Source organism: Hemitrygon akajei, chromosome 11, assembly GCF_048418815.1.
Source record: "Hemitrygon akajei chromosome 11, sHemAka1.3, whole genome shotgun sequence".
Taxonomy (NCBI): Eukaryota; Metazoa; Chordata; class Chondrichthyes; order Myliobatiformes; family Dasyatidae; genus Hemitrygon; species Hemitrygon akajei.
In genome coordinates, this window is record NC_133134.1 from 88556171 (window position 1) to 88564142 (window position 7972).

A 7972-nucleotide genomic window follows, 5' to 3' on the forward strand; every position below is an offset into this window, starting at 1 on the left:
TGAGAGGACACGCAGCAAGCATCTTGATGACAAAATCCGACGCAGCGATTGTGACCTCGACATGATTCGAACACGCAGCCTTCTGATCTGGAGTCAGACGCGCTACCATTGCGCCACGAGGTCAAGCGATCCGCCGGACTGAGTGAGGTTCACCGGCCAAATAGCAGAAAAGGTTGACAGGAGTGAAGATAAGGACCGATTAGAGATAAAGGTGGGAAGATGTGCCTGGAGGCTGTGGAAGTGAGCGAGGTCCTCAATGAATACTTCTCTTCGGTATTCACCAATGAGAGAGAACTTGATGACGGTGAGGACAATATGAGTGAGGTTGATGTTCTGGAGCATGTTGATATTAAGGGAGAAGAGGTGTTAGAGTTGTTAAAATACATTAGTACGGATGAGTCCCCGGGGCCTGACGGAATATTCCCCATGCTGCTTTACGAGGCGAGGAAAGAGATTGCTGATCCTCTGGCTAGGATCTTTATGTCCTCGTTGTCCACGGGAATGGTACCGGAGGATTGGAGGGAGGCGAATGTTGTCCCCTTCTTCAAAAAAGGTAGTTTGGATAGTCCGGGTAATTATCGACCAGTGAGCCTTACTTCTGTGGTGGGAAAGCTGTCGGAAAAGATTCTTAGAGATAGGATCTATGGGCATTTAGAGAATTATGGTCGGATCAGGGACAGTCATCATGGCTTTGAGTAGGGCAGATCGTGTCTAACAAGACTGATAGAGATCTTTGAGGAGGTGACCAGGCATATAGACGAGGGTAGTGCAGTGGATGTGATCTACATGGATTTTAGTAAGTCATTTGACAAGGTCTCACACGATAGGCTTATTCAGAAAGTCAGAAGGCATGGGATCCAGGGATTGAGATCCAAGTTTTGTCAGGTGGATTCAGAATTGGCTTGCCTGCAGAAAGCAGAGGGTCGTGGTGGAGGGAGTACATTCGGATTGGAGGGTTGTGAATAGTGGTGTCCCACAAGGATCTGTTCTGGGACCTGCACTTTTTGTGATTTTATTAACGACCTGGATGTGTGGGTAGAACGCTGGGTTGGAACGTTTGCAGACGACACAAAGGTTGGTGGTGTTGTAGATAGTCTAGAGGATTGTCGAAGATTGCAGAGAGACATTGATAGGATGTAGAAGTGGGCTGAGAAGTGGCAGATAGAGTTCAACCCAGAGAAGTGTGAGGTGGTACACTTTGAGAGGACAAACTCCAAGGCAGAGTACAAAGCAAATGGCAGGATACTTGGTAGTGTGGAGGAGCAGAGGGATCTGGGGGTACATGTCCACAGATCCCTGAAAGTTGCCTCACAGGTAAATAGGGTAGTTAAGAAAGCTTATGGAGAGTTAGCTTTCATAAGTCGAGGGATAGAGTTTCAGAGTCGCGGGGTAATGATGCAGCTCTATAAAACTCTGGTTAGGCCACTCTTGGAGTACTGTGTCCAGTTCTGGTCGCCTCACTATAGGAAGGATGTGGAAGCATTGGAAAATGCACAGAGGAGATTTACAAGGATGCTGCCTGGTTTAGAGAGTATGCATTATGATCAGAGATTAAGGGAGATAGGGCTTTACTCTCTGGAGAGAAGGATGATGAGAGGAAACATGATAGAGGGAAACAAGATGCTAAGAGGAATAGACAGAGTAGATAGCCAGTGCCTTTTCTCCAGGGCACCACTGCTCAATACAAGAGGACATGGCTTTAAAGTAAGGGGTGGAAAGTTCAAGGGGGATATTAGAGGAAGGTTTTTCACTCAGAGAGTGGTTGGTGCGTGGAATGCACTGCCTGAGTCAGCGGTGGAGGCAGATACACTAGTGAAATTTAAGCGTCTACTAGACAGGTATATGGAGGAATTTAAGGCGGGGGGGTGTTATATGGGAGGCAGAGTTTAAGGGTTGGCACAACATTGTGGGCCGAAGGGCCTGTACTGTGCTGTATCGTTCTATGTTCTATCACCTTCCCATTACACGTGAAATGTTTCCAAGTTCGATATTGACCAAGCAGGGGATGTCAGGCCGTTACAAGAAGTGCCTGAAGTCTTGCTGCAGAAACATGGGAATACACATACAGTTTGAAAACACCCCAACGAACTCTCAAATGTCTATGAACAGCTCTGCCTGGACGAAGTACTGGACCAGTGCAATGCCTACAATCAGCGCTTCTCTCTCTCTCCACCTCCTCGCTCTCTCACTCTCTTTCTCTCTCTGTCTCTCGCACTCAGAAAGTTCAGGTCCTGTTTGGCAAACTTACTGGAGTTCTTTGAGGACATAATGAGTGCAGTGGATAAAGGGGAACTTTATCTCCGTTCTTGACACCACTGAGCCAGGATGGTGACCTCTTATCTATAATATAATAACATAGAGATAGTAGGAATGCGGAATGTACTCGCAATGTAGCTCTTTAAACCGCTGCTGAATGACGTACTAAACGTTCCCACTATTTTCTTTTTTTTAATTTCAAATTCCCAGCAACTGCAGGTTTTGCAATAAAAGAAAAGACAATTTAGCTTTTCAACACAGTATTTTATTTTCGAATTTTATTTTCGACACAGCATTTCATTACTAAAATCAGCCACACAGCTCCACTTCTCCCAGTGGTTTTCCGAAGGGTAAATTGCTTTGAACTTCGGAAAGGACATTTTGATGACAAAACCGACGCAGCGATTGTGACCTCGACGTGATTCGAACACGCAGCCTTCTGATCTGGAGTCAGACGCGCTACCATTGCGCCACAAGGTCAGGCGATCCGCCAGCTTGAATGAAGTTCACCGGTCATATACCATTGATTATTGCAGAAGGGAGCGTTTATTTATAATTCACAGGCTCGGTTTGCAGAACTTTAGTTGCCGGCCTGCTGTGTTTAAGTTGACGCACCCCTACTGTGAATTATTCCTTGGGTGTGCATTCGTGCATCAAGGCGTCGTCAGCTTCAAGTGGTACCGAAGTGAACAAATTGTACAGAAATATATTATCTGAGACTGTGTAGAAACCTTTCAACAGCTTTTGCTTCCGAACAGCTGACTGAATTGCATATTTCCTTTTCATCTATCGCGCCCAGCTGGGTTCCATGGTCTATATCTTTACATAGCTGTCTTCATGGTGTCATAGTTATCAGCTCCTGACAAACCGAGTTAGGGAACTGGAGCTTGAGCTGGATGAACTTCGGATCATTCTGGAGGCAGAAGCAGAAATACACAGGAGTTAGAGGAAGATAGTCAGGAGACAGGTAGCTGGGTGACTGTTAAGAGAGGGAAGGGGAATAGGCAGAATGAGCAGAGCACCCCTGTGGCCGTTCCAATCAATAATAAGTATACGGTTTTGGATACTGTTGGTGGGGACGACCTACCAGGGACAAGTTGCAGTGGTTGCGTCTCTGGCACCGAGACTGGACCCTCAGCTCAGAAGGGAAGGAGGGAAAACAGGAGAGCAGTAGTGATCGGTGATTCGATAGTTAGGGGGACAGATAAGAGGTTCTGTGGAAAGATCGAGAATCCCAGATGGCTTATGCCTTCCTGGTGCCAGGGTCCGTGATATCTCGGATCGAGTTCTCAGTATTCTCAAGAGGGAGGGTGAGCAGCCAGATGTCATGGTCCATGTAGGGACCAATGATGTGTATAGGAAGAAGGAGGAGGTCCTGCAAAGAGAGTTTAGGGAGTTAGGTGCAAAGTTGAAAGACAGGACCTCCAGGGTTGCAATCTCAGGATTGTTACCCGTGCCACGTGCTAGTGAGGCTAGAAATAGGAAGATAATATAGCTAAATACGTGGCTAAGGAGTTGGTGCAGGAGGGAGGGCTTCATGTTTCTAGACAATTGGGCCTTGTTCCAGGGAAGGTGGGACCTGTTCCGACGGGACGGTTTGCACCTGAACTGGAAGGGGATTAACATCCTTGCGGGAAGGTTTGCTAGTGCTGCTCCGAGGGGTTTAAACTAGATTTGCAGGGGGAGGGGAACCAGAGTGTTAGAGCAGTTAGTGAGGTCGAGGAGGATAAAGATCATGCGTGAGCTGCAAGTATAGTGCATGGAGCAAAGCCAAATCTAACATATAAAGAGGCTTTGAGGAAAGAGAAACAGAACAAAGGGCGTAAGGGTAGTAAGGTAGAAGGGCTAAAATGCGTATACTTCAATGCAAGAAGCATCAGGAACAAAGGTGATGAACTGAGAGCTTGGATACATACATGGAATTATGATATAGTGGCCATTTAACTTGGCTGGCACCAGGGCAGGAATGGATTCTCAACATTCCTGGAATTCAGTGCTTTAAAAGGGATGGGGGGGGGGGAGAGGAGGGGTAGCATTAGTGGTCAGGGATACTATTACAGCTACAGAAAGGGTGGGTAATGTAGCAGGATCCTCTTTTGTGTCAGTACGGGTGGAAGTCAGGAACAGGAAGGGAGCAGTTATTCTATTGGGAGTATTCTATAGGCCCCCAGGTAGCAGAAGAGATACCGAGGAGCAGATTGGGAGGCAGATTTTGGAAAGGTGCAAAAATAACATGGGTGACTTTAACTTCCCTAATATTTATTGGCACCTGATTAGTCCAATGGTTGAGACGGGGCAGAGTTTGTTAAGTGTGTCCAGGACGGGTTTTCTGTCACAGTATGTTGACAGGCCGACTAGGGGGAAATACCATACTAGATCTAGTATTAGGTAACGGAACCGGGTCAGGTCACAGATCTCTCAGTGGTGAGCATTTGGGGGACAGTGACCACCGCTCCCTGGCCTTTAACATTGTCATGGAAAAGGACAGAATCAGAGAGGACAGGAAAATTTTTAATTAGAGAAGGGCAAATTATGAGGCTATAAGGCTAGAACTTGCGGGTGTGAATTGGGATAATGGTTTCCAGGGAAATGTACTATGGACATGTGTTCAGGGATCTCTTTCAGGATGTTAGGGATAAATTTGTCCAGGTGAGGAAGATAAAGAATGGTAGGGTGAAGAAACCATGAGTGACAAGTGAGGTGGATAATCTAGTCAGATGGAAGAAGGCAGCATACGTGAGGTTTAGGAAGCAAGGATGAGTCTATTGAGGAATATAGGGTAGCAAGAAAATAGCTTAAGAAGGGGCTGAGGAGAGCAAGAAGGGGGCATGAGTAGGGGTAGGGGAAAACCCCAAGGCATTCTTCAATTAGAAGAAGAAGAAGAAGAAGAAGAAGAAGAAAGAAGAAGAAGAAGAAGAGGAAGAAGAAGAAGAAGAAAGAAGAAAGAAGAAGAAAGAAGAAGAAGAAGAAGAAGAAGAAGAAGAAGAAGAAGAAGAAGAAGAAGAAGAAGAAGAAGAAGAAGAAGAAGAAGAAGAAAAGGTTGACAGGAGTGAAGATAAGGACCGATTAGAGATAAAGGTGGGAAGATGTGCCTGGAGGCTGTGGAAGTGAGCGAGGTCCTCAATGAATACTTCTCTTCGGTATTCACCAATGAGAGGGAACTTGATGACGGTGAGGATAATATGAGTGAGGTTGATGTTCTGGAGCATGTTGATATTAAGGGAGAAGAGGTGTTGGAGTTGTTAAAATACATTAGTACGGATGAATCCCCAGGGCCTGACGGAATATTCCCCATGCTGCTTTACGAGGCGAGGAAAGAGATTGCTGATCCTCTGGCTAGGATCTTCATGTCCTCGTTTGTCCACAGGAATGGTACCGGAGGGATTGGAGGGAGGCGAATGTTGTCCCCTTCTTCAAAAAAGGTAGTTTGGATAGTCCGGGTAATTATCAACCAGTGAGCCTTATTTCTGTGGTGGGAAAGCTGTCGGAAAAGATTCTTAGAGATAGGATCTATGGGCATTTAGAGAATTATGGTCGGATCAGGAACAGTCATCATGGCTTTGTGAAGGGCAGATCGTGTCTAACAAGACTGATAGCGTTCTTTGAGGAGGTGACCAGGCATATAGATGAGGGTAGTGCAGTGGATGTGATCTACATGGATTTTGGTAAGGCATTTAACAAGGTTCCACACGGTATGCTTATTCAGAAAGTCAGAAGGCATGGGATCCAGGGAAGTTTGGCCAGGTGGATTCAGAATTGGCTTGCCCGCAGAAAGCAGAGGGTCGTGGTGGAGGAATACATTCCGAATGGAGGGTTGTGACTAGTGTCCACAAGGATCAGTTCTGGGACCCTCCACTTTTCGTGATTTTTATTAACGACCTGGATGTGTGGGTAGAACGCTGGGTTGGAACGTTTGCAGATGACACAAAGGTTGGTGGGTGTTGTAGATAGTCTAGAGGATTGTCGAAGATTGCAGAGAGACATTGATAGGATGTAGAAGTGGGCTGAGAAGTGGCAGATGGAGTTCAACCCAGAGAAGAGTGAGGTGGTACACTTTGAGAGGACAAACTCCAAGGCAGAGTACAAAGTAAATGGCAGGATACTTGGTAGTGTGGAGGAGCAGAGGGATCTGGGGATACATGTCCACAGATCCCTGAAAGTTGACTCACAGGTAAAATAGGGTAGTTAAGAAAGCTTATGGAGAGTTAGCTTTCATAAGTCGAGGGATAGAGTTTCAGAGTCGCGGGGTAATGATGCAGCTCTATAATAACTCTGGTTAGGCCACTCTTGGAGTACTGTGTCCAGTTCTGGTCGCCTCACTATAGGAAGGATGTGGAAGCATTGGAAAATGTACAGAGGAGATTTACAAGGATGCTGCCTGGTTTAGAGAGTATGCATTATGATCAGAGATTAAGGGAGCTAGGGCTTTACTCTCTGGAGAGAAGGATGATGAGAGGAGACATGATAGAGGGAAACAAGATGCTAAGAGGAATAGATAGAGTAGACAGCCAGTGCCTTTTCTCCAGGGCACCACTGCTCAATACAAGAGGACATGGCTTTAAGGTAAGGGGTGGAAAGTTCAAGGGGGATATTAGAGGAAGGTTTTTCACTCAGAAGGTAGTTGGTGCTGGAATGCACTGCCTGAGTCAGCGGTGGAGGCAGATACACTAGTGAAATTTAAGCGTCTACTAGACAGGTATATGGAGGAATTTAAGGCGGAGGGGGTTATATGGGAGGCAGAGTTTAAGGGTCGTCACAACATTGTGGGCCGAAGGGCCTGTACCTGTGCTGTATCGTTCTATGTTCTATCACCTTCCCATTACACGTGAAATGTTTCCAAGTTCGATATTGACCAAGCAGGGGATGTCAGGCCGTTACAAGAAGTGCCTGAAGTCTTGCTGCAGAAACATGGGAATACACATACAGTTTGAAAACACCCCCAACGAACTCTCAAATGTCTATGACCAGCTCTGCCTGGACGAAGTACTGGACCAGTGCAATGCCTACAATCAGCGCTTCTCTCTCTCTCTCCCCCCTCCTCTCTCTCTCTCTCTCTCTCTCTCTTCCTCTCTCTCTCTCTCTCTCCTCTCTCTCTCTCTCTCCTCTCTCTCTCTCTCTCTCTCTCTCTCTCTCTCTCTCTCTCTCTCCCTCCCTCTCTCCCTCCTCCCTCCCTCTCTCTCTCTCCTCTCTCTCTCTCTCTCTCTCTCATCTCTCCTCTCTCTCTCTCTCTCTCTCTCTCTCTCTCCTCTCTCTCTCTCTCTCTCTCTCTCTCTCGCATTCAGAAAGTGCAGGTCCTGTTTGGCAAACTTACTGGAGTTCTTTGAGGACATAATGAGTGCAGTGGATAAAGGGAAACTTTATCCCCGTTCTTGACACCACTGAGTCAGGATGGTGACCTCTTATCTATAATATAATAACATAGAGATAGTAGGAATGCGGAATGTACTCGCAATGTAGCTCTTTAAACCGCTGTTGAATGACGTACTAAACGTTCCCACTATTTTCTTTTTTTTTTTATTTCAAATTCCCAGCAACTGCAGGTTTTGCAATAAAAGAAAAGACAATTTTGCTTTTCAACACAGTATTTTATTTTCGACACGGCATTTCATTACTAAAATCAGCCACACAGCTCCAATTCTCCCAGTGGCTTTCCGAAGGGTAAATTGCGTTGAACTTCGGAAAGGACATTTTGATGACAAAACCGACGCAGCGATTG

At 46.2% G+C, this 7972-nt stretch overlaps 2 non-coding genes across 2 annotated transcripts; both read right to left on the reverse strand.

Annotated features, from left to right (window-relative positions):
* Positions 1-51: 51 nt before the first annotated feature.
* trnaw-cca (transfer RNA tryptophan (anticodon CCA)) lies at positions 52-123 on the reverse strand. The gene has a single exon. It is a non-coding gene; the product is annotated as a tRNA-Trp (tRNA).
* Positions 124-2664: 2541 nt separating this feature from the next.
* On the reverse strand, positions 2665-2736 carry trnaw-cca (transfer RNA tryptophan (anticodon CCA)). The gene has a single exon. It is a non-coding gene; the product is annotated as a tRNA-Trp (tRNA).
* Positions 2737-7972: the final 5236 nt, after the last annotated feature.